This window comes from Lampetra fluviatilis, chromosome 1 (genome assembly GCF_964198595.1).
Source record: "Lampetra fluviatilis chromosome 1, kcLamFluv1.1, whole genome shotgun sequence".
Classification (NCBI taxonomy): domain Eukaryota; kingdom Metazoa; phylum Chordata; class Hyperoartia; order Petromyzontiformes; family Petromyzontidae; genus Lampetra; species Lampetra fluviatilis.
This window is the reverse complement of record NC_136275.1, coordinates 28,247,322-28,273,285: the sequence shown is the minus strand read 5'-3', so window position 1 is coordinate 28,273,285 and position 25,964 is coordinate 28,247,322. Positions and strand designations below refer to the sequence as shown.

At 53.5% G+C, this 25,964-nt stretch overlaps 1 pseudogene; it reads left to right on the top strand.

The window, feature by feature from the left end:
• The first annotated feature begins 1,799 nt into the window (after nucleotides 1–1,799).
• LOC144934006 (solute carrier family 23 member 1-like) lies at nucleotides 1,800–22,954 on the top strand (annotated as a pseudogene).
• Nucleotides 22,955–25,964: the final 3,010 nt, after the last annotated feature.

Here is a 25,964-nt window from a genome sequence, read left to right as displayed (position 1 = left end):
CCAGGGGGAGGTGTGCTTCGCTAGGGACGTCATGTCACCAAGGTATTCGCCCCACCCCTGACGTCACTTCTGCTTGGTCGCTGCCGATATCTTCCAGTGCCCAACCCTATTTGGGCAAAGCCACGCCCGGTGACTGGCGCCTCATTAACATAATATATTCGTGAAAGCCGTCGCGAGTTCATTGCGATGGGTTCAGCATCCGTACCCCATCCCTCCACGTATGGGCCGGGTTCATTAACATAATCTATTTAAGTTGCAGATCCGCTGGAGGGGAGTGTCTTGTACCCAACGAGTGACGTCGCGAGGTAATAGGAAGTTGCCGCTCCGCGCGTGAACTGAAATCCGAGGTGAGAAATTCTCGTGGCGGTGGTTGTGGTGGTTGTAGTGGTGGTTGTGGTGGTGGTGGTGGTTGTTGTGGTGGTTGTGGTGGTGGTTGTGGTTGTTATGGTGGTGGTTGTGATGGTTGTGGTGGTTATTGTTGTTTACCGAGGTAGAGCCTCGCTCTCTCTCTTGTAGGGATGTCAATTGAGTAGCAGCGAGCATGGAAGCGATGTCCAGGTTGGAACTTTACAAAACGGGGCCTTGCCTCCTGCCCTCGCCTTATGGTGTTTGCTTCAATTCTCTCGCTTAGTTTAGCAATCTGTGGAAGAACGCAATCAGCCAGGCCATGCGTTAGTTGTGTGTTGACCGACTCTCTGTGTTGTATTGCATCACATTTCCAAATTTTAAGTTTGTTTGATTAAGTGTGTCTCTCTCTCTGTGCAGTCACCAAACCTCCAAATCTCTCATTGACCCAAGGCCGTAATTATAATATGTTATAATATGTTATAATAAGTATAATATGTTATAATAATTATAATAACATGTTATTATTATAATATGTTATACAAATTATTATATGTTATAATAAGTATAATATTTTATAATAATCATAATGTTATAATAATTATAATACTCAAATATGCCCCTCTAATATATTGCTGTAAAAAATCTTCTTAAAAAAATAATTGCAATGCTCTGTTAATAAAAACAACAATTATCTAAACCTTGGCCACAAAATCTGGACTTGTCTTCATATAACGATGCATATATTTCTGTTTACATGATTGCGTTGTACTTCATGAATCCCTAATGTCTGTAATTACATACAATGAAACAAGAAAAGGTAAAAAAAGAAAAAACAGAGCAATGTAATACAATACACTATTAGACATTATTGTGTAATGCGAGCAAGGACAGGGTGGGCGCTGCCTCCGCACCACTCACACGGGCCGGTGTATTAGAGAGGCGGAGCCTGGTCGTCGGGGTGAGTGGGGGGCGGAGACAGGGGCAGGAGGAGGAGGTGGAGTTGGGTCACATGAGAGGGGGGAATATAAGAGAGAGACGGAGGAGGAGAGGGGAGCCACGCTGGTGGGAACAGGAGAAGTGGCGCCATTGCCACGTGGTCGGGGCCGAGGGGCCCTGGAGTCTAGCGTGCGCAGGCACGGAGCGTGCGAGGGGCACGGAAGGGAGAAGAGGGCCGGAGCGGGTGTGGGGGACCCAAAGGACGGTGTGGCAAGAGCAGGGTGAGGAGAGAGCACAAGGAGGAGCCGGAGGTGACGGCGCGGCGAGGGCCACACGGAGCGTGCGCGGGGCGCACGGAGAAGGACGGAGAGGGTGCCACACGGAGCGTGTGCGGGGCGTGCGGCGAGGGTCGAAGCGAGGACCAGCGGGTGCGAGAGAGAACCCAATAAAGGACAACGGAGAGCGACAACCTGTCACAGTGTCCTTTATTACACTGGTGTCAGAAGTGAACCAAGATGTCTAAGCATCTTAAGAAGAAGAACGTACCTGCACCATCCTCGGACGAGGAAGATGAGCTTCCGATTGAGGCGGCATTCCCGACGATGGAAGGAGGGGGCGAAGTGTGGACGGGCGACACGCCGGGGGTGCAAGAAATCGTCGGCGCGGCGGGGCCGTCTGTTTCAGCGGGCGCTGAGGAAGGTTGGCGGCACGTGACGGCTCAACTTGAGTTGCTGCGGACCACGCTGACACAACTGTGTGCCCTGGTGACGACGGCGGCGCGGCCGGATCGTCCAGCAGGAGAGCCGTCCACCATTGCAGCCCACGCGACGCTTCCTGCCTTCTCCGCCACGTGGCAAGACGCCACCATCTTGGGCGGTGCCGGGGGCGAAGTGCGGGAAGCCGCCATCTTGTTAGCACGGGAAGCCGCCATCTTATCAGCGCGGGAAGCCGCCATCTTGTCTCCATGGGAGGCCGCCATCTTGGCTATGCGGGAAGAGGCTATCGTGTCACCACCGCGTCAAACACCGTCGGCGGATTATGGCGACTCGGGGACCCCCAGCCATCGGCTGACGGCGCTCAAGGAATTTTCCATTGGCGGCGACTAGAGTGCGTTCGCCTGCTGCTTTGAGGCCGCAGTCCGCTAGGCAAAATGGACGGATGCGGAGGCTCTAGAAGTTCTTCCGACGCTTCTGGATGACGAATCGGTCAGGTTTTTCCGTTCCATTAAAGCCGCAAGAAAGACTACGCTGAAGGATGTATTTGAACAGATGGCGGAAGCTTATGAGCCCCCCGACGATGCTCATCGCAGGTTTATTCAACGGCAGCGGGCTCTGGAGGAATCTCCCGTGGCTTACCGGGGTGCCGTCTTGGAATTGGCTATGGCCGCATACCCGGACACGGAACCTGACTTGCTAGAGCCTTTGATTTTAGGAAAAATATTGGAGCTGTCCAGGGATTTGGGCATTCCCATGCCTGTTTGCGGACACGAGCAACTGACCTCCCGGATAGCGGCTAAGTGCCTGGACGCGCAATTTAACCTGCGCCGGTGGAAGCAAGTGACGGCCTGGACGGGGAGCCCAAAAATCGAAGGTGGTGCCATGGGATAGGACCCGTCCAAGGCCGTGTACGTGCGGGACGAGAGGGGGCCTGCGGAGTTGACGGCAGCCACGACCCAGACGCCTACTCGGGGGGCTGCGGAGTTGGGGCCGGGGCCACCGTTGCGAGATCGCCAGGACAGGGGGAGCGCCGGACGACGGCTCGACCTGTTGTGCTTCCGCTGTGGTCGTCGGGGGCACTTCGGCAGGGAATGTTGGTTTCGCCCTCGTCCGCCGCTCCGGCAGGAGGCCCCTGACAAGGAGGCGCCGCGTCAAGAACAACCACGACAGGCAAGTCGGTATGCATAAGACACCCGGCAAGGCCTATCACCTCATGCATCGCTTTCGCCGCAGGGTATGGATAATGTTGCTAACGGGGGAACGTGCGAAGGGCCGCGTCGCTCGCTGACACAGTGGCGTAAATTGGCATGGAGGGTGGTTTCGGCCGCTACCGGGTCGTCCACTGTGCCGGGTTCCATCCAAGGGGTGGAGGTGCGTATTTTGGTGGACTCGGGTGCGTCCACGACCATTATCTCGGACGTTATATTACACCTCCTGTCCATTCCTCCGGAAAGGGTGCGACCCGTTTACGACTCGTGCATAGCGGCGAATGGGGGAAGTATGGGCATTGTGGGTCAGGTGGACGCCAGCATTACGGTTGGTGGTGTTTCGGTTTCTGGGACGGTGTTGATTTCTAGGTCCCTCGCTGTGCCCTGCTTGTTGGGAACGGATTTCCTGGCAAAAATGCCCATTCAGATTAGGGTTGATCAGAATTGCATCCAATTACCGGGGGGCCGCCAAATTGCCTTCTTGCCATCACCCTGGGGCCAGTCCGTTCCTGACCGCCAGCTTAGCTGGGCAGGGCCTCGCACGTCGCGGGGACACGATGATGAGCCACCGGCCCAACGAGCCGAAATATCAAGTGGCCAGCATCAAAAATCACGGTTAAGGTTGCAGTAGATACGAGTGTAACACGTTTATTTGATTGAGCAAGGTTATTATTGTGATTATCATGATAAGAGTTTGGGGGAAACGAGACGACGATGGGAGGAGGGAATTCCAAATTGTAGCTGTGGAAAGGGAAGGAGCTGAAATAATAACAAGCGGTGCCACCTGCAGTGGGGTGAGTGAGCGAGTGAGTGGATAATTAAGTGAGTGAGTAGGTGAGTAAGTGAGTGAGCAGGTAAGTGAGTGAGTAGGTGAGTGAGCGAGTGATTGAGCATGGGAATCTGTGAGGGAATCGAACCCAGGGATCTTCTTGTGAGAGGCACAAGGATTAGCTCATGAAGAATTAAGTGCAGAACCACATTTAACGCGGTGGCTTTTTCCGTGCAGTCGTTAGTGGGCGACCGAGCCGAGACCATCAATGTCACCGCACTTGAGAACTCGGGCGGTGGTGGAATCCCGAACCCGACCGCCACCGCCGCCAGCACCGTCTTGTCCACGCGGGTAGCGGCTCAGCGCTCTGACCTCTCGACCTCTGAGTCACCCCGTGCCGCCGTCGCTCTCCCCGTGGCGTCCACCGCGCCGGGCGCCGGAGTCGCCAGGGCGCGAGTTGAGTGTGCGGCTCGGGGGGAAGCGGCCGTCGTTGATTTGTTCTGCTGGCACCGAGCAGGGAGACGGCGGCGATGGCGGCGCTGGCGGAAAAGTGGCGGCGATGGTCGCCGCGGGGTGGCCTCCGAGCGACGAAGTCCCCGCGGAGAAGCGCGACGAGGCGCTCCTCTACGGCCTCGAGGATCGGCCGCCCATCCTCGTGTGCATCATCCTCGGATTCCAGGTCAGGGGGTGGTCAGCGTCGTCGGGGCGGGGGGCGGCACTCGCGTGACACGGCAAGCTGCAGACTGGGCTCCATTCCGCACTTAGAGAGAGCGACGCTCTCACTCAGTGAGTTTGTGTGTGAGTGAGTGTGAGTGAGTGAGCGTGAGTGTGAGTGAGTGTGAGTGTGAGTGAGTGTGAGTGAGTGTGACGGTGAGTGACGGTGAGTGTGAGTGTGCGAGTGGGCACAGGGGGGAGCACAGGTGATGCATCTGCCCGTTATCTCAGTCAACCAATGGGCACCTGGACCTGTTCTGTGACTTTGCTGCCAGCAGCAGCAAGCCTTCCACATCTCACGCGGCCTCAATGTGCACGTCACCTGGTGGCTCTTGCTGTGAGTGCGTGACAGTGTTCGGAGTACGGGGAGCGGTGGTTGAACGGTTAGCACGCTGCGCTACGAACCTGGTGTCCCGAGTTCTATTCTCACTCAACTCATGATCAACACCAGTGACGATCTGAATAGGTCCTGGGCCCCCTCTAGGCATACTCCGTCTCAAATTAGTAACTGGCGCGATGTGTAAACATCGCCACTGGGGAGACAAAGGCGGCCGGGCGTGGTGCTGGCCACCTACTCCCTCGTGTGCCGACCCGGCCTTCATAGGTACTCGCTAACAGCACTTGCCCCAACAGTCTGTTAAGGCTACACGGGGATCTCTGTCTTTGTATTTGCGCACGTGAGTGTGGGGAGCGGCGGTGTAGTGGTTAGCGCGCTGGATTGTTTGAGGAGCTCACGAATCGCAGGGCAGCAGCTCTAGCAGAGAGAGCAGGAGGCGTCTGGATGGCTGTGCGCCTCACGTGCCCGTCCACAGCACTACCTCCTCGCGTTCGGCGGCATCATCGCACGCGTGAGATTTCTCCGGGTGCTCCAGTTTCCTCCCATTTCTATAAGCACTCATTAATTGGCTGCAAACATCTTACAATAAAAATCATTGTAGCAGGGCCTTCCTGAAAAAGAGTCATACAACTCAGTGTGGCTCTCCTCGATAAACTTGTAATTAGTATAACATTATTAGTATTATTATAAATTGCCACCTGTTTGCCACCTGCACGGGGATTGATTGTTGGCCCACAATCGAGGGCCACTTGGCGCCCACGCTGTGGGGTCCCCGCGCCTCGCGAGCCCCAAGCTCGGCGCTCCACGGCGCCCCCCCCGCCCCCCCCCCCCGAGCTGTTTGTTTGACTCTTGGTGACGACCGCACGCAGCTGCAGGGCGCCATCATGGTCGCGTCGCTCTTCTAAGTGGCGCTGGGCCTCACGGGCGCCATGGGACCGGCCCTGCGCCTCATCGGGCCGCTATCCATCGCGCCCACCATCACCCTCATCGGCCTCTCGCTCTTTGGGGAGGCCGGACGCAAGAGCGGCGGCCACTGGGGAATCGCGTGCCTGTGAGTGGGCACCACCCTCGCCACCACGGCCTAAACCTCACCCACTCACCCACCCACTCACTCACCCACTCACTCACCCACTCACTCACCCACTCACTCACTTACCCACTCACTCACCCACTCACTCACTCACACTCTCACTCACACTCTCACTCACACTCTCACTCACTCACTCAAACTCTCACTCACCCACTTAATCACTCACTCACCTACTCACTCACCCACCCACTCACTCACACACCCACTTATTCATTCACTCACCCACTCACCCACTCACCCACTCACTCACCCACTCACCCACTCACTCACCCACTCACCCACTCACCCACTCACTCACTCATCTATGCACTCACCCACTCACTCACCCCCTCACCCATTCACTCATCTACGCACTCACCCACTCACTCACCCACTCATTCACTCACTCACTCACCCACCCTCTCACCCGCTCACTCACTCACCCACTCAATCACCCACTCATTCACTCACTCATTCACTCACTCATCTACGCACTCACCCACTCACCCACTCACTCACCCCCTCACTCATCCCCTCACTCACCCACTCACTCATCTACGCACTCACCCACTCACTCATCTACGCACTCACCCACTCACTCACCCACTCACTCACTCACTCACTCACTCACTCACCCACTCACTCACTCACCCACTCACTCACCCACTCATTCACCCACTTACTCATCTACGCACTCACCCACTCACTCACCCACCCACTCACCCACCCACTCACCCACTCACCCACTCACTCACCCACTCACTCACCCCCTCACCCACTCACTCATCTACGCACTCACCCACTCACTCACTCATTCACTCACTCATTCACTCACTCATTCACTCATTCACTCACTCATTCACTCACTCATTCACTCACTCATTCACTCACTCATTCACTCACTCATTCACTCACCCACCCTCTCACCCGCTCACTCACCCCCTCACTCACCCACTCACTCATCTACGCACTCACCCACTCACTCACTCACTCACCCACTCACCCACTCACCCACTCACTCACCCACTCACTCACCCACTCAGTCACCCACTCACTCACCCACTCATTCACTCACTCACCCACCCTCTCACCCGCTCACTCATCCACTCACTCACTCACTCACCCACTCAAAGGTAAAGATCCCCCTTATAGCCTTATCAGACTGTTCGGGCAAGTGCTGATCGCGAGTATCTAAGAAGGCCGGGTCGGCACACGAGGGGGGTAGGTGGCCAGCACCATTCCCGGCCACCTTTGTCTCCCCAGTACATCACACCAGGTATTTCTTTGAGACTGAGTTGACCTAGCAGAGGCCAAGAACCGGTTCAAATAATCGTCACTGGTATTGGCCGTGAACGGGAATTGAACCTGTGTCGCCAGGTTCGTAGCGTGGACCGCTCCACTCACTCGCGTGCTCACTCGGCCACCAAGGTGCAGTGTGCAGTAGTTCCACAGTAGACGGCGATGTTGCTGCTAATCCTAATTGAATAATTTGCAGGTACTGAAGTTTTCCCACTTGGCAAAAAATGTATCACATTGACGGGCACTGAATGGGGAACCGTGTGAATGTGTTGGTCCTATCGCTGCGAAATCCAAAGCCATTAGAAACCGCCACGGCTGTAAGTCGCCACACCGCGAGTGATGACGCGCACCTCCGCGTGTGATGACGCGCACCTCAGCGTGTGCCCAGGACCGTGGCCCTGATCGTGCTCTTCTCCCAGTACCTGCGCGACGTCGCCGTGCCGGTGCCGGGGTTCGTCGGGGGGCGGTGCCGTGTGGTGAGGTACCCCGTCTTCAAGATGTTCTCTGTGAGCCTCCACCTGCACGGGCGCACCCTTGCATTCAGCCCCCACAGCGTCGTCTCCATCATCATCATCATCTCCATTCTTGTCTCCATCATCATCTCCATCATCTCCATCATCATCTTCATCATCATCTCCATCATCATTTCCATCATCATCTCCATCATCTCCATCATCATCTTCATCTTCATCATCATCATCATCTCCATCATCATCTCCATCATCATCTCCATCATAATCTCCATCATCATCTCCATCATCTTCATCATCATCTCCATCATCATCTCCATCCTTGTCTCCACCGTGCTCATCAGTACAGTCAATCAATGTTGACTAGTGCCCTATTCCTCTGGAAGCCTCGTATATGGTGAGGACTTGTGCCTTTACACTCGAGTGACCCCCGTTACCACTCGCCTCAAGGCAACACTCAATCAAACCTGTGAACGACTGTGAGCGACAGGTTTGAGCCTGTATCACTCTACACGCATCTGCTCGATGGTCGACGTGAATTGCAAGAAATCTGCTCAGATTGAGAACGTTTAGGCAGAACCCGATGGCACTTCTCATTAACAACGGCCACTTCGTCTCGACACCCACGCACCTTCTGCCGTGGCGTTCTTCGGAGACGCCGGTGGAACCGTCAACCGCATCAAAGCATCAACAGGCCGCTGTGCACATCTCCTTCGTGAGTGGAAAATTCAAACCAAGCCACAGTGGTGCGGTCGTGGCCATGCAACCAAAACTATGGCCCATATAGTAAAGCACTTTCATGGAGGAGGTGGAGGAACAGCGACACGACACGAACTCTCTCTCTGCTGAAGCCCTCTCGTCGTCGCCAGAAGCAGCAGCGGCCGACCTCGACATTGGCATTTAGCTTCTGAGCATGTTGCTGTCATCGCGCGTGAGAATAGAATGATGCTGTGAGTATCATGGAGGGAAACCACCACTACTAACGATGTCATCATGGTCACGTTCACGATGACACGGAAATTGTTCCTGATCAAGCCGCCCACCGTCACGCAGGGGAGTGTCAGAGCGCCTTCCACGCGATGGGTGACTCACATCTCGTCTCAGCACAGTGGACAGGGCACACCCGTTGGGAGCTTCCCTCGGCACGTGGCGCGCGAGTGGGCGTAGTCCACCAGCAGAGAGGGGAGGGTGACGATGGCTACCGTGCGTACATCCCAATTGAGTGATTCGCGGTGGCATTTTTTTAGTTTTGGCAAATTTAGACCACGACGCCAGCACACGATGGGCCGCGACTCGCTCCGAACGCCGTCACCACGCGGGGCCTTTCACGTCCACCGCGAAGGAGGCAGACGGCGCGCGGCGCTGTTACGGTTAACGCGGTGGCGCGGTAGTAACCAGGGTGGCCTGCCGGGTCGGAACCACGAGGCTCGGGAGCAAGGGGCGAACGCGCTGCCGCTGCTGGGCCGTGCGGCCGCCGTGCTCGTTATGTTCACGTGAGAGGTCCCTTCCACAGGAACGTGGAATATCCACAGCCGTCTCAGGGCCAGCAATACACCGGGCATGACACAATAACAACAACAATGTGTTGGACATGAGGTTATGTCGACCTTGAGGCCACGAATGTTGGAGAAGGTTTCGTGTTAAACATTACAGCGCCGCACGCACCGTTCATGTTGGGGAAGCAGTTTCTCGTTACGCAACCGAAGACGGACAGCAGCGTTTAATCATTCACGGGAATAGGTCACGAATCCGAACAGAAGTCTCCCCTCTCAGCATGCGGTGATCATTCACGGACATCTGTGAGCAAGAACTTCATAGCTCATCGGATTCCTCCTCCAGTCTAAATCAAGATGCTGATGAGGACTATGTTGGTGACCGGGCTGAGACCATCAACTCACGAGTGGCTTGGAACCTGGATTCGAACCCAGGACCAGAGCGCTGTACGGCCAAGCGCTCTGGCTTCAGAGCCACCTGAGAATCTGCGGTGTTATCACCGGGCTGGCGATCCGAGTCTAACTCCAACTGACGTGGTGTGGCGGTGGCGCAGTGGTTGGCGCACAGCGCGACAAACTTGCTAGAAAAGAGCTTCGTTGAAAAGAGCTTGATAGCTCATTGGATTCCTGCTACAGTCGAAAGTCAGATTCTGACAAATCCGGCGACAGGAGTTTGATTCCCAACCCGTTCACGACCCATAATAGTGGTGACTATTTGAACCGGTGTTGGACCTCCCCTAGGTTGACTCAGTCATAAATGGTGTGTACTGTCAACATTGGAGAGACAAAGACGGCAGGACGTGGCGCTGGCCAGCCACCCCCTCGTGCGCCGTGGCGGCCTTCGCGGGTGCTCGCTCACGGCACCTGCCCCAGCAGTCTGCCAAGGTGACGACACGAGGGGATGTTTGTACAAGTTGTGTGTGTGCCCCTGTGCAGGGGCCGTGTGCGTGCCTCGTGGGGAGTGGTGGCGAAGTGATTGGGGTGCCCTGTTACGACCCCAGCGACCCGAGTTCGCTAACAGCTCTTGCCTCGAAACTCTTCGACTTAGCGGGGAATATTTGTCTGTGCGCCTGAAGTATATGTGTGTGTGTTTGATCATGGTGTGGTGTGTACACATCACTATTAGGGAGACAAAGGCGGCTGAGGGTCGTGTTATTATGTGCTGTGCTGGTCTTCATAAGCTCGCTAACAGCACTTGCCCGAACAGTCTGTTAAAGGCTATGTGGGCGATCTTTGTCTTTGTATATGTGATCTGTGTGTGTGTGCATGCGTGGCTGATCCGTGTATCAATGCGCGCACGTGTAGCCAGCGATTAGCCAGGGCTACGATGTCAGTGAGAGGGGCGCTGGACGAGGGTGGAGGGATGCGGAGTGGAAGGGCGTGTGAGGGGAACTGAATGCGGCACTCGTGCAGAGTGGAACTCCCAGCGAGGTGGGCTCGAACATATTCAGTGCTCAGGTGCAGAGAGAGGTAACCACCTGGTGAGGCACACCTGGAGCCAGAGAGAGTGCGGGGAGATTGAACTGAAGAGGGTACAAGTGCGATTGTGGCCTAGCAACCCATGTGATGGGCCACATGGTAAACTCATAGTGAACTCATAGAGATCCATGTACGTCCACGGGTGATGTTAGATCTGTACTGTGTGACCTCTGTACCGTCGCAGGACGGTGCAGTTGTTACACTCCACCATCTCCATCATCCTGCTGCAGTAAATAAAACCAATGGGGAATGGCAGTCGATGGGCCATATAGTGAACCACTGTAGCCTGGGCTGCAGGAGCAGTACAAGGACACGGACGCTCTCTCTCTCTCTCCCTCTCTCGGCTGAAGCCTCCCTCTCGTCGTGGCGAGCGGCAGCAGCAGACCCCGAGACAGAACGCATCGCTGCTGGGTAAGAGCCGGGTGCAAGTCGAGAAGGGGGAGTCACCCTGGGACCGAGACACTGATAGCGTGGAGCATGACCATGTGATGCATTTCTCCATCATATATCCGTCTTCAGAATTGTGCCAATTACAAATTGGCACACATCCCATCAGGCACCACAGCTTCCTGGGAGTGCACTAACTTCAGCTGCATTGATTTCGGCGCAAGCGGAACTCTGGGCCATTCGCTACCCCGCCGTGTCTCTCGCTTGAACCACTGCAGGGCGCGCTGCCAGAAGCGTTGTCTGCACAAAGGGACCCTCAATGGAAGACGATTCTCCATTGTATATGACAGCATTATTATTGTGAGCACTGTATATGCAACTAGCGGAAGTACCCGGCGTTGCCCGGGTGAAAAATATATTTCTTAAAAACCTTACATATATATACACAGATACTAGGGTATTGTCAAAGCCCGGTGGGCCGTTTGTACATTTCTATACTAACAAATATATAAAAGGCTTGCACAAGTCCAAAAAGTTGTTGAAAGTGTGGGGTAAATAGTTGATGTAAAAGGTTTCCGAAAATTGTGGACCCCCCCCCTCAAAAATATCTTTACACCTCGTAGGTATATATACCTACACACCTTACAACAGAGGAAGTAGTATCTATTGACTCTGTAGTAGTATCTACTGACTGTACCGTAGTATCTACTGAGCCAGTAGTAGCTACTGACTGTGTCGTAGTATTTAGTGACTGTAGTAACTACTGACCATCGTAGTATTTACTGGGCTACAATAGTATCTACCGACTATATAGTCGTAACGACTAACTGTATAGTATCTGCTGACTCTATAGTAGTATCCACTGACTATAGTAGTAACTACTACATCTATTGCAGTATCTACTCACTCTATAATAGTATCTACTGACTCTAGTAGCTACTCACCGTGGTAGTATGTACTGACTGTATAGTAGTACTAGCGGTTAGTACCCGGCGTTGCCCGGGCGAAAAAGGCAGACACACATGTAGTTACACACGCAAATCCATTGACACACACACATAGAGTTACACGCACAAATAGACTCACACATACATACATAGACTGAACAACAACCGGCATTCGCCACTAAGTGGTGGTGACGTCACGACAACGCTTGTGCCAGGCTATGTGCACCTTGAGGCCACGTGAAGTGTCGAACGCCCGCTGGCAGGAGGTCACGGGGCAAACCCAGATGGCACAGGTCGATTGACTGAGGAGACTGGCTGATGCACCACCTGTGGCCCATACTGTGGCAACTTTCTGTGCTTTAGCCACCCGGCGCTCCGCTCGTTGTTGTGAGCGTCGCTCCTCCGCCCTCCGTTGTTGTTGGAGGGTGACTGCCTCCAACTGCCCAGTAGCGTCCTTCAGGAGCCTCCTCCACAGAGGCCGATCTTGACACGGCTGGTACCAGTCATCCGCAAGTGGACTCAGCACCAAGTCCTCCTGTAGCACATCACTCCATGTCTTCTCCAGCCCGTGCCGCGCCCTTTTAGCCCCCGAGATTCCGGCAGATTAAAAGCTGTTTAGACATGCGGTGGCTGGCCATGCGGGCTACATGACTCAGGCAACGCAGCCTTACCTGCCGGAGGTCACCGATGGAACTATCCAGATCTTTCAAGGATTTGTGAGCTCCTCACACAATGCAGCCTGGTTAAAGCCAGGATGGATCATAGGCAGGCCATCCTAAATGTTTCTAACCGGCGAAGATGTTCCATTAGGGGGTCCAAGTTTTGCAAGCATAGAGAAGGGAGGGAATGGCCGTGGCCGAGAAGACCTGAAGCTTCGTATGAAGTGATAGACCAGGTAGCTTCCACACAGCGTCACCCAGGCAATGAAAAGATAATGCAGCTCGACTGATTCGGAGTGAGACCTTTGCTGTTAAACCGGAGCCAGTCACACACTGGCAAGGTATGGGAAACTCTCCACTGTCTCCACAACTGCCCCATCACAAATTGGGAGTTGCGGGGGTGGAGTGTCAGATGGTACAAAATAGGCAGGCAGGTGCTTAGTTTTGGTGAGGCTGATGGTAAGGCCCCCCACCTGTTGGTGACAAGCTCCAGGTTTAGCAGCAGCACCTCGAACTCGTCCTCCGAGTGAGCAGCAATTAGCAGATCATCGGAATACATAACGTGGTTGAGCAATAGGTAGCGATCCCTTGACCGCACCCGGCCATCGATCAGCCTCCTATTGTATCTGTAGCAGATGGGAATTCTTCCAGTACAGGCATTGGAGGCTTGACGAACTACGTGGTCCAAATATATGTAAAATGATGTGGGCGCCAGAGGGCATCCCTGTTGCACCCTAAGGTGTAAAGGGAATGGCTCTGACTCACGGCCACGTAGTTAGACGCGGGGTCGCTCACCATCATGAAGGTCCTTTAAGGATGGTGATGAGTGGGTCAGGGACTCGGAAAGCACGAAGAGCAACCCAGAGTCCAGGCCTACTGATGGTATCATTGGCCTTGAGCAGGTCAATAAAGCACACGCATGGACTAAGATGCACACATGGACCTACAGACACGCAAATAAATGGACTTACACTGACTAACATGGAGGCATGCACACACAGCGACTAACACACACGCACATATCGACTCACACACACACGTATGGACTCACACACACATAGACATCCACTTGAGATACACACACATGGAGTTACACACACATATCGACGTACACACATACAGCGACTCACACATACATCGACTCACACACAGACATACGTGGACTCACACACATTGACGTAAACACACATGTACTTACACACACACATCGACTAAGACACACACACATGGATTTACACACACATACATAGACTGACCCACACATTGCCCTACACACACATACACATATGGACTGTGACACACAGACATGTACTTTAGATACACATGGATTAACAGGCACATAGACTCACACACACGCATTCCTTACACACACACATCGAGTGACACACACACATATATGGACTTACACACACATGTGGACTAACACACACAGCGATTGATACACACACACATGGACTGACACACACGCACTTGTACGTACACACACATGGGGCGTTGTCCGTTTGATAAAGACAGACACACACATGGACTTACACACAGACATGGACCCACACACGTAGAAACCCATTTTCTTACACGCACACAAACACATATGGACTCACACACACAGACATCGACTTTAGGGACACACATGTAGTTTCTGCACACGAACATTATAATTGTAATATTAGGCAACTTATTAGTTTCATAATAGTGAGCGAAACAGAGTTGTTATGTGCACACAAACATTATCATTGTAATATTTGTAAACTTACTTGTTTAATAATAGTAAACAATGAACCTCAGTTCTTAGCGAAAGATGCAATAAAATTGTACTTTACATTGGCGTGGTGACGCCTCGTCCCGTGCAGAGCCCGCGGCCTCGGCTAGATTGGCAAGCCGGAGGAGGTGAGACATTGCCAGGCTGCTGGCTGGGCCGCTACCCCCCCCACCATCCCCCCGCCCGAGGCAGAATAATACCAAGTAAGCGTTGTCATAATATTAAATTAATATGTAAGGGCTTTATAGCAGTAATTGCACGCATTGGGGTGGTGGGGGGGTGGGTAGGGGACATCACACTGTGAAGAGAAACCGGCAGCGTGATGTGTATATTTATTCCATGTTAAACGCGTGAAATAAAATGTCCCCGTGAGCTGGAGCGAACGCGCAGTACTTGGTAGGGTCCGCCCCCCCCCCCCCCCCCCACGCAATTGGCGTCACTTGGTACGGTCGACTGCGCGCAATAAGTAAATAATTAATAATAGAAACGGCACAAATGTGTTAATTAAAGTACTTTAACGTTTACGGATGGGAAAACGGAATAGCCTATTCCCACCACGGGGCTTAGGACATGCCGCCCGGCAATTTTTTTTTTACGTGAAGGTCACCATCCGAGAGCCAAATCCCCCGCAAGCTCGAGCGCGCGGAGACTTTTATATATAAGATGCCAGGGACACTTGACTGCTTGGTGATGCACGTGGCCTGTGATACAGCATCGTGGAGGCGAGCGTTGGTGGCTCACATGACTCCCCGTGGACATTCAGGTGTCGTACCGTGAGGCTCGCCAGGAGAGGGCAGTCCAACAGAAATGTGGACTCCACCTGTTCCCTCTGTATGGGATCGAGTGTTTCCCCTTCTCACGCGTGCGGTTTCTCCGAGCGCTCCGGTTTCTTCCCACGCGTAGACGCTCATTAATCGATCGATGTCACCTTCATATTCAGAGGAACAAGTGTTGGCGGCGGCTATCGCGTGGCTGCCTTCCGGCTTGCCTGTGGCTCTTCTCGAGTAATACACTTTGTGCGAGAGCGAGCTGACGCTGTGCGCCGTCGCACGCTGTATCCAACACTCACACACTCATCCTGCTGCTGATTACTGTTATTTGATGATTCTCGTTCACCCTGGCTACCGAGTCCCAAGACTCTGTTCAAGAGGGTCCTGCAAAGTTTCGTAGATTGAGGGACGATTATTGGCACGTTCGATCCCAGCTGAGTAATTTGCGGTGTCATTCTCTAATTGTTTGGCCCGCGACGAATGGCGTCACGGGTCTCAAACGTCCACTGTGAAGCAGACGGCGCTTGGAACCCTCACGGTAAACACGCAGAGCAGCAATGGCCAGGGCGGCCTGCCAGATTCTAACCGCAAACCTCTGCAACGAGCAGCGACCTGCCACGGGCGCCACTCGCTCGCCCTCAGCACGTGGGTCATTGCGCGTGGGCGACGTCGGGTAGCATAGACGTGGGCGCGGAGTGAGGTACAACAGTGGTGCTCGTGCGCCCTCTGCTGACCGCCCCGCGTAGCGCTCGCGGGCTGCCCGCGGCATCATCGCCGTGGCGGCCCCCGGTGGAGGCACGCGGCTCTGAGGGCGTCCTCAACAATGACGCAACGCTGCTCTTCACCTGCAGGCTGCGCCACAGTGTTCCAAGAGTTGCCTTTGAGCTACGCCATGGCTAACATGTCTACTGTAATAATGTGACTGCTATTAGCCAAATAACCCTGGAGCTGAAAAATTACCAGCAAATTACTCAATAATAATATTCACATTCATATGTGTATTGGTGTGCCCTGTGTTATTGAGAACCACGGGGACATCCACGGGGACAACCACGGGGAGTACATGCAACATGCGACATGCAACATGTAACTCCACATACCCAGGCGTCAGGGTCGAGCCGGCGCGACCTCCTGCGCACCAGGCGAGGGAGGTGAATTCTCCCCGCCACCCCGAACCGGACGGTGACGACGGCTGCCCCCCCCTCGCGCAGGTCAGTGGGGCGCGCCGACGCTGGGCGCCGCCTCTGCGCTAGGCATGCTGTGCGGTGTGGTCGCCTCGGCGCTCGAGTCCGTGGGGGACTACGCGGCGTGCGCGCAACTCGCCAGGGCGCCGCCGACGCCGTCGCACGCCGTGAGCCGCGACCTCGCGGTCGAGGGTCTCGGCTGCCTGCTGGCCGGGTTGCTGGGCACGGGCAACGGCACCACCTCCTTCAGCCAGAACATCGCCGCGCTGGGCATCACCAGGGTGACGGTGGACGGCCGTGTGTGGGTGTGTCTGTGTGTGTGTATGTGTCTGTGTGAGTATCTGTGTGTGTCTGTGTGAGTGTGTGTGTCTGTGTGAGTGTCTGTGTGAGTGTGTGTGTGTCTGTGAGTGTCTGTGTGTGTGAGTGTGTGTCTATGTGTGTCTGTGGGTGTATCTGTGTGAGTGTCTGTGTGTGTCTCGTTGCGTGGGGAGTGGTAGTGTAGTGGTTAGCACTATGCTGCGCTACGAACCTGGCAACCCGGGTTCGATTCCCGCTCACGGTCAATACCAGTGACGATTTTCGGAACCGGTCCAGGGCCTCCCCTAGGTCGACTCAGCCTCAACTGAGTGCCTGGTGCGGTGTGTAAACATCATCACTAGGGAGACAAAGGCGTCGGGGCGCGGCGCTGGCCACCCATCCCCTCGCGTGCCGTGGCGGCTTCTCGGGTGCTCCCTCACAGTACTTGCCCCGACGGCCTGTTGAGGTCTACACAGCTGGGGACCTTTGTCTCGCTGCGTGACAATGCAGGTGGGCAGTCGGCTGGTGCTGCAGGTCAGCGGAGTCATCCTCGTGCTGATGGGGATCTTCGGGAAGTGTGGAGCCGTCTTCATCACCATCCCCGAGCCCATCATCGGCGGCATGTTCCTGGGCACCTTTGGAATGATCGCCGCCGTGGGCATCTCCACCCTGCAGGTTCGTGCGGCAGGCTGCGTGAGGATACCGTGCAGGAGGAACGCAGATGTTCGCGATTCGGACCCGGCAGGCCACACTGGTTAACACTGCGACGATGTATTCACCTTAAACAAACACTCGCCCTCCGCTTCACGGGTGGACGCGACAGATCCCGCGGTGTTGTTGGAAAACAGCAGGAGCCCATCGTGTGGCGGCCTCATGCTACAACTTTGCCAACAAATAATTGGGAGATTTGGCAACTCCGTTGGTTTTACACAAACAGTGGCAATTGTCGCCTGAGCTACCGGCAGGCTGATGCCTGCTGCTTGTCCCACACGGGGTTGGCATGAGATGCGGCTGCTGTGTCTGTGTCTGTGTGTGTCTGTGTGTGTCTGTGTGTGTCTGTGTGTGTGTGTCTGTGTGTGTCTGTGTGTGTGTGTCTGTGTGTGTTTGTCTGTGTGTGTTTGTCTGTGTGTTTGTGTCTGTGTGTTTGTGTCTGTGTGTTTGTGTCTGTGTGTTTGTGTCTGTGTCTGTTTGTGTCTGTGTGTGTTTTTGTCTGTGTGTCTGTGTGTGTGTCTGTTTGTGTCTGTGTGTGTGTGTGTCTATGTGTGTTTGTGTGTGTATTTGTGTTTGGGGAGCGGTAGTGTAGTGGTGTGCGTGCTGCGCTATGAACCCGGCGACCCGGGTTCGATTCCCGCTCATAGCCAACACCAGTGACGATTATCTGAACCGGTCATGGGCCTCCCCTAGGTCGACTCAGCCTCAAATGAGTACCTGGTTCAGTGTGTAAACATCGCCACTGGGGAGATAAAGGCGGTCGGGCGTGGTGCTGGCCACCCATCCCCTCGTGTACCATTCCGGCCTTCATAGGTGCTCTCTAACAGCACTTGTTAAGGCTATACGGGGGATCTTTGTCTTTGTGCAATCTCACTGCCGACGTTTTGTTCTCTCCTGGGAGGTCCCAAATTCTCTCCGTGGGTTCTAACGGGTGCAGAAGTGTGCTCGCAAATAGCAGCAAGACGCAACTCCCCATCCGCATGCTTTGCGTGTCAAAATTACTTCTCATTTACCCAGGACAGCCACACTGAGTCCTGCTACATTGGGCTGTTTGACCAACACCAATGCCGTTGTCTGATGGCATAGGTTTCCTTCGGAAACAGGGGAAGATCACACAAACGCCACACTCGGACACACTCACACGCTGCAGAATGGGGGTCAGAATATACAAATTCCACAAGGAAAGGCGCCCGATTTGGAATCGAACCCATGTGGTTTCTGCTGCGAGGCACCGGCTGCGCCACCCACATATAAACCACCGCATCGCGTGCGCAATGCTGTCAGCCTTGTCGCGACCACCGGCTCACAAGAGCTGAACGCCTTGGCAGTGATATCGCTTCGCCCGCCAGCTCACCGCCACCGTGAGCCCCGACGCCCGTGTGCCCCTGCCGTGTCAGTACGCAGACATGAACTCATCCAGGAACGTGTTCATCGTTGGCCTGTCCATCTTCTCGGGTCTGGCCATTCCAGCCTGGCTCAAGGAGAACCCCGGGGCCATCAACACCAGTAGGGACCCACTGCTCACAGGCGCCGCGCACGCAGCCCGGCGGGAGCGCGTCTGCCGCTCGTTCTTACGCAGGCTCGCGGTTCGAATCCCGCAGCCCACCCTGGTTAATGCTGCAGTGTCATAACCGCTAAACCCCGACGCGCCGTCTGCCTCCCTCACGCGCGACGTCGTTCGGAGCGTCACCAGCGGCCAGTCGCGTGCCGGCGTCGTGGTCCAAATTGAGCAACTTGGAAACTTCCACCGCAAATCACTCAATTGGGATTTACGTGCGACAGCAATCGTCACCCTCCCGCCCGCCTCCTGGCAGACTACGCCCGCTCGCAGGCCACGTGCCCAGTCAACTTGTGCACACACAGGGACAGCTGCCACCGGGGGTGCCCTGTCCAATTCGTTGAGATGAGACGTGAGATGTCAAGGAGGGCGTTCGACCAAACCACAACTCGCCATCGACGTGTTGAGACGGCCACGCTGGGGCCGTGTGGACCGTCACCACACCAACGATGGAAGTGGAAGACGGATGTTGCCTGTCACTTGTTCTCCGACTGCTCTTTTAACATCATCATCGTGAGCTTAAAATAAAACACGCCCACAATGTACCTGGCACTGGCCAAACAGCCCAATGCTGAAGTATCATCTACCGAAAGAACCAAAGAGAATGGATTCCTGCAGTCACGAAAGCTTCAAATCAAGATATATGCAGATTATTCAATTGGGGTAGCACTTGGCAGGACCCTCCTGAAAGAGAGTCTTGAGCCTTCCTTGGGTCAACAAACAAAATAAATAAAACCCATCAGCCATGTTCGATCCACTACTGGATGAAATCATCCCCAAGCCGCGGCCACCTCTCGCGATCCTGGCGATGCAACGTTCCACCCTGCACACAAACTGCTTCCACCGCTCCGTCTCCGGCACGCGTTCCACTCCCTGGCTGCCGCTCCGCCATCTTCGCCGCCCATCGTCTCTTCTGGCCGTGATGCGTCCGGCCCGAGCCTCACTCCATTTTCCTTTCGCTTCGAATGGCCAACCAATCGATATTTATTGCACGTGCCAATATCGGCCTCAATAAGGTCGGCATCGGTGCACATTGCAGCAGAACGGGAACGGCCCCGATGGCACGGAGCCACAGGAATGAAGACAGAGACCCCTCACGCCTTCAGCGGCTCGCACCGACTGAGCAGAGTAAATTACAAAATAAAGTGCAGCCATGCACAACGACTAGCAAGATAAAAGTAAGGAGTGGATAAAATAAATAATAAGTAAAGAAAAAAATGTCCCCTTCTTTGTCTGCAACATCGTGCGCATGCACTCCCCTCCACGCGCTGCTCTGCGTGTCTCACAGCGCAGCTCCCAGCGTGCCGCTCGCCACGCTTCTTTGTCCACTCTTCAGGTTTCGTTCTCTGCGTCGACCGTGGACGACCAGCGGCCAGCGGCGTGTCTGGGCCATGCAGCGTCGCAGGGAGTGCGCACTGACGTGACACTTTCTTGTTTGGGATCCAGGTTCAGATTTTCTAAAAGCCCTCCGACCTGCTCTCCTCCATCCCTCAATGTCACAGTTTTAATGTTTTTTCTCCGCCTACAACAGCTCTTCTCGAGCGAAGTTAAAACAAACACCACCATTATTGTTGTGGCATTTATCTCCTGGGCAAAGTGCTGCCGTCATGCACAATGAGTTAATTCTTCACAGTCGTCTGTAATCCGCTGCTGGATGAAGGCCTCGCTATCCACTATGTTTGAAAGTACTACTACCACTATTATTGCTTGTCCAAGGAAATCCCCTCTGAGCTTCAAGACTGATTTTTCAGGAGCGTTGTTCCAAGTTTTCACAGCAGGGGGCGGCCTTGCTGCTGCTGCTGCTCTGTGCAATCCCCATTGAGTGTTTAGTTTGTTGTCCTTCCCCCGCACCTCCGACGAGCATGGTTGGCTACGTGTGGTGCAAAAGAAGTTCAACACACACACACACGCACACACAACCTGCAGGCGATAGTTCAGCATTGGGATGTTGTTGGCCGATTACGGTTACACCGCGCGTTGTGTTGCTCAGCCGTGGGAGGGAGCCGGAGGGAGCCCGCTGCAGCACGTGGGGGGGGGGGGGGCACGCAGCAGAGGGTGACAGCGGTTCCGTCTCTCTGTCTTTCCCTCCGCGTGGGGCAGAGGTGGCGCCGATCGACCAGACGCTCACCGTGCTGTGCACCATGAGCAAGTTCGTGGGAGGATTCCTCGGCTTCGTCCTCGACAACACCGTGCCCGGTTCGTTGTCCTCTCACCGAGTCTCACGGTGGAGCCGTGATCCGTCCACGTCGCACGCGCGTTTCACGGCGCGTCTCACGGCGAGATGTTAACTCCCTCGCCTGGTATGCAGGAAGTTGTGGGCTCGATCCAGACCCTGACGCCTTCTGTGTATTTGGAGTTTGAATGTTTTCCCCGTGGTCGCGTGGATATTTCTACGGGTCCTCCGGTTTTTCTCTCCATATTTATAATCAACATCACGCGTTTAGAGTATTTGGAAGCAATACATTTACACGTGATAAGCCGCTTCATTGAGCTTTCATTTGTGGCCGGGTCGCTTCTGAAAAAGAGCAACGTACAGTGTAGCTGAGTGGGCCTTACCTGGTGAAATAAAAAAATAGTTTATCTCACAGCACGCCGCACGCGTCTAACAGTGCGTACTGAATCACTATGGAGTCTGCGCTCCGTCACCGCAGAACAACTCTCTGTCTCTCTCTGCTGAAACCCTCTCGTCGTGGCCAGCAGCGCTTGACATTGGCATTCAGCTCCTGAACAGGTTGCTGCTGCTGCCATCATACGCAAGAGAGGGAGAGACGGGAGGATAGGCGCGAGGAACCACAGGCGAGGGGGAAGGCAGCGACCGGGTGCTGTGCTGGCGTCGCCAGCTGTTGCCCAAGCTCTGCTGGTCCTCTTTACATTCAGATATTTTTCCCCAAATAATGAGCGCTTGTGCGTGTGAGAGGAAACCTACCCATGCGATTGCAACACGCAATCCCCAATGATTGCCCGAGCTCTGTGGTTCTATCATGGGATGTTTGACCAACTCCAATTTAATGTTTGTACGTGTGGGAGGAAAACCGAAGGGCCCGGGTAAATGCAGCCATCCCTCTGAGGTCACCAGAGTGCAGTGCGCCAAGATGGGGCTTTATCCAGATCGGGCCGGGTGGCTCAGAGGTCAGAGGTCAGATCGCTGAGCAAGGCGATGGCCGGGTCCGGGTTTCATCCGGCAGTCACTCAACCGGGTTCTCAAGCGTAGAGAGCTGATGGCCTCAGCCCAGTCAGCGATGATGCACAAAAAAAAATACTACAACAATTCTGCATTCATTTCTTGAGATGAACTCCAACTCCTGAGAATTTAAAGGAATGGTTCGAGTCGTCACGAAACGACGCAACCTCACTCCCGCGTGCGGAGTGCGTGAAAAAATGTCGCTAAGAGTCTCACTGGACCGTCCATCTCGGAGGCAGCTCCGGCGTGTCCACTTCTGCGCAGGCCCCTTCTCAGGACGCGAACGGCATGGTCGGGATAACACGACGACCAAAGCGGCGACGGTGGGCGCTCGTTTGAACCGCGGCGGTGGCGGCATGGCGGCACTTTGATTACGCGGCGCAATTGGCGCTCCCGGCCTGCCCCCCCCATCCCATCTCGCCGCCCGTCGCTCTGCCAGGCACCGTGGAGGAGCGTGGGCTGTTGGCGTGGAGGAGCCACGGGCGGGGCGACCCGCACGGCGCCCAGGGCGGGGGCGAGGCCGCAACGCGCGTCTACGACCTGCCGCTCGTCGCGCCGCTGCTGCGCAAGTGGACGTGGCCGCGCCGCGTCCCCGTCTGCCCGACCTTCGGGCAGAGGCCGGCGGGCGCGCAGGTCGCCGTGGGAACGAACTGCGCCATGTAGCCGTGGCGACGGCGGCGGGGCACCCGGCTTGGAGGATGGATCGGCGACGGCGTGGGATTACCAGAAAACGAATTCTACGATTTGTTATTTTTGTTGTTGCCAAGTGAAGCCCACTGAGCGACGTAGCTCTTTTTCACGAGCCACCTAGCCACAAGTGACAGCTCAACGAAGTGGCTTACCATGTATGGGAATTTATAGTCGCAGCCAAATAATCTAAACGCACGTTTTTAAATGTGGAGGGATAAAACGCAAACTCCAAATATACAGGCATCGTCAGGGTCTGGATTGAACCCACGCCCTCCGGCATACCAGGCGAGGAAGATAACATCTCCTAGCCCCCACGGCGCCCCAGCTTCAGCCAAATCGAGCCAAGCACGGTGCGTTGATCACGTGACTTCAGTGCTGTGACGTCACATCGCAAACCACGCAATTGGGATCACACAGCAGCAGCAGCAGCAGCGACATCGCCCCCCTACTGCGGAAAATTGGCAGAATCCTCCTGAAAAAGTTTCCTTGGGACTCAGTGAGGCCTTCCTAGGTAAACGAGCGTATTAGTCATCATAATAATGTAGCTCTTTTCATAGATGAATACAGATTGTGTGCTTGTGTATTATAGATTATATCTTGATGTTTTACATGTCCAAATAAATAATGTTTTTTGTTAATATCAATCAGTCAACTATAAGACTCCCTTGATAATGCGATGCATGTTTTACCACAAAGCATGATGTGTGGTGAATGCAGACGTGGCGATAGGCGTCCGTTTGGCATTTGAACGTCTTAAATCCTCCTGTATACTTGCCGGAAAGGTTAAAGCCTATTATTTTGTCAACAAATTATACATCATGTAGCCATTATAATTACAGCGGTACAGTATATATAATGACTAGTGCAATGATAAGCTAAGACTGCAGTCATAAGCTAAGGCTGCAGTGATAAGCTAAGACTGCAGTGATAAGCTAAGACTGCAGTGATAAGCTAAGACTGCAGTGATAAGCTAAGACTGCAGTGATAAGCTAAAACTGCAGTGATAAGCTAAGACTAGTGATAAGCTAAGACTGAAGTGATAAGCTAAGACTGCAGTGATAAGCTAAGACTGAAGTGATAAGCTAAGATTGCAGTGATAAGCTAAGACTACAGTGATAAGCTAAAACTAGTGATACGCTAAGACTGCAGTGATAAGCTAAGACTACAGTGATAAGCTAAAACTGCAGTGATACGCTAAGACTGCAGTGATAAGCTAAGACTGCAGTGATAAGCTAAGACTGCAGTGATAAGCTAAGACTGAAGTGATAAGCTAAAACTGCAGTGATACGCTAAGACTGCAGTGATAAGCTAAGACTGCAGTGATAAGCTAAGACTGCAGTGATAAGCTAAGACTGCAGTGATAAGCTAAGACTGCAGTGATAAGCTAAGATTGCAGTGATAAGCTCAGACTGCAGTGATAAGCTAAGACTGCAGTGATAAGCTAAGGCTGCAGTGATAAGCTAAGACTGCAGTGATAAGCTAAGACTGCAGTGATAAGCTAAGACTGAAGTGATAAGCTAAGACTGCAGTGATAAGCTAAGACTGCAGTGATAAGCTAAGACTGCAGTGATAAGCTAAGACTGCAGTGATAAGCTAAGACTGCAGTGATAAGCTAAGACTGCAGTGATAAGCTAAGACTGCAGTGATAAGCTAAGACTGCAGTGATAAGCTAAGACTGCAGTGATAAGCTAAGACTGCAGTGATAAGCTAAGGCTGCAGTGATAAGCTAAGGCTGCAGTGATAAGCTAAGACTGCAGTGATAAGCTAAGACTGAAGTGATAAGCTAAGACTGCAGTGATAAGCTAAGACTGCAGTGATAAGCTAAGACTGCAGTGATAAGCTAAGACTGCAGTGATAAGCTAAGACTGCAGTGATAAGCTAAGGCTGCAGTGATAAGCTAAGACTGAAGTGATAAGCTAAGACTGCAGTGATAAGCTAAGGCTGCAGTGATAAGCTAAGGCTGCAGTGATAAGCTAAGACTGCAGTGATAAGCTAAGGCTGCAGTGATAAGCTAAGACTGAAGTGATAAGCTAAAACTGCAGTGATAAGCTAAGACTGCAGTGATAAGCTAAGACTGCAGTGATTAGCTAAGACTGCAGTGATAAGCTAAGACTGAAGTGATAAGCTAAGACTGCAGTGATAAGCTAAGACTGCAGTGATAAGCTAAGGCTGCAGTGATAAGCTAAGACTGAAGTGATAAGCTAAGACTGAAGTGATAAGCTAAGACTGAAGTGATAAGCTAAGACTGCAGTGATAAGCTAAGACTGCAGTGATAAGCTAAGACTGCAGTGATAAGCTAAGACTCAAGTGATAAGCTAAGACTGAAGTGATACGCTAAGACTGCAGTGATTAGCTAAGACTGCAGTGATAAGCTAAGACTGCAGTGATAAGCTAAAACTGCAGTGATAAGCTAAGACTGCAGTGATAAGCTAAGACTGCAGTGATAAGCTAAGACTGCAGTGATAAGTTAAGACTGCAGTGATAAGCTACGGCTGCAGTGATAAGCTAAGACTGAAGTGATAAGCTAAGACTGCAGTCATAAGCTAAGGCTGCAGTGATAAGCTAAGGCTGCAGTGATAAGCTAAGGCTGCAGTGATAAGCTAAGGCTGCAGTGATAAGCTAAGACTGCAGTGATAAGCTAAGGCTGCAGTGATAAGCTAAGACTGAAGTGATAAGCTAAGACTGCAGTGATAAGCTAAGACTGCAATGATAAGCTAATACTGCAGTGATAAGCTAAGACTGCAGTGATAAGCTACGACTGCAGTGATAAGCTAAGACTGAAGTGATAAGCTAAGGCTGCAGTGATAAGCTAAGACTGCAGTGATAAGCTAAGACTGCAGTGATAAGCTAAGACTGAAGTGATAAGCTAAGACTGCAGTGATAAGCTAAGACTGCAGTGATAAGCTAAGACTGCAGTGATAAGCTAAGGCTGCAGTGATAAGCTAAGACTGCAGTGATAAGCTAAGACTGAAGTGATAAGCTA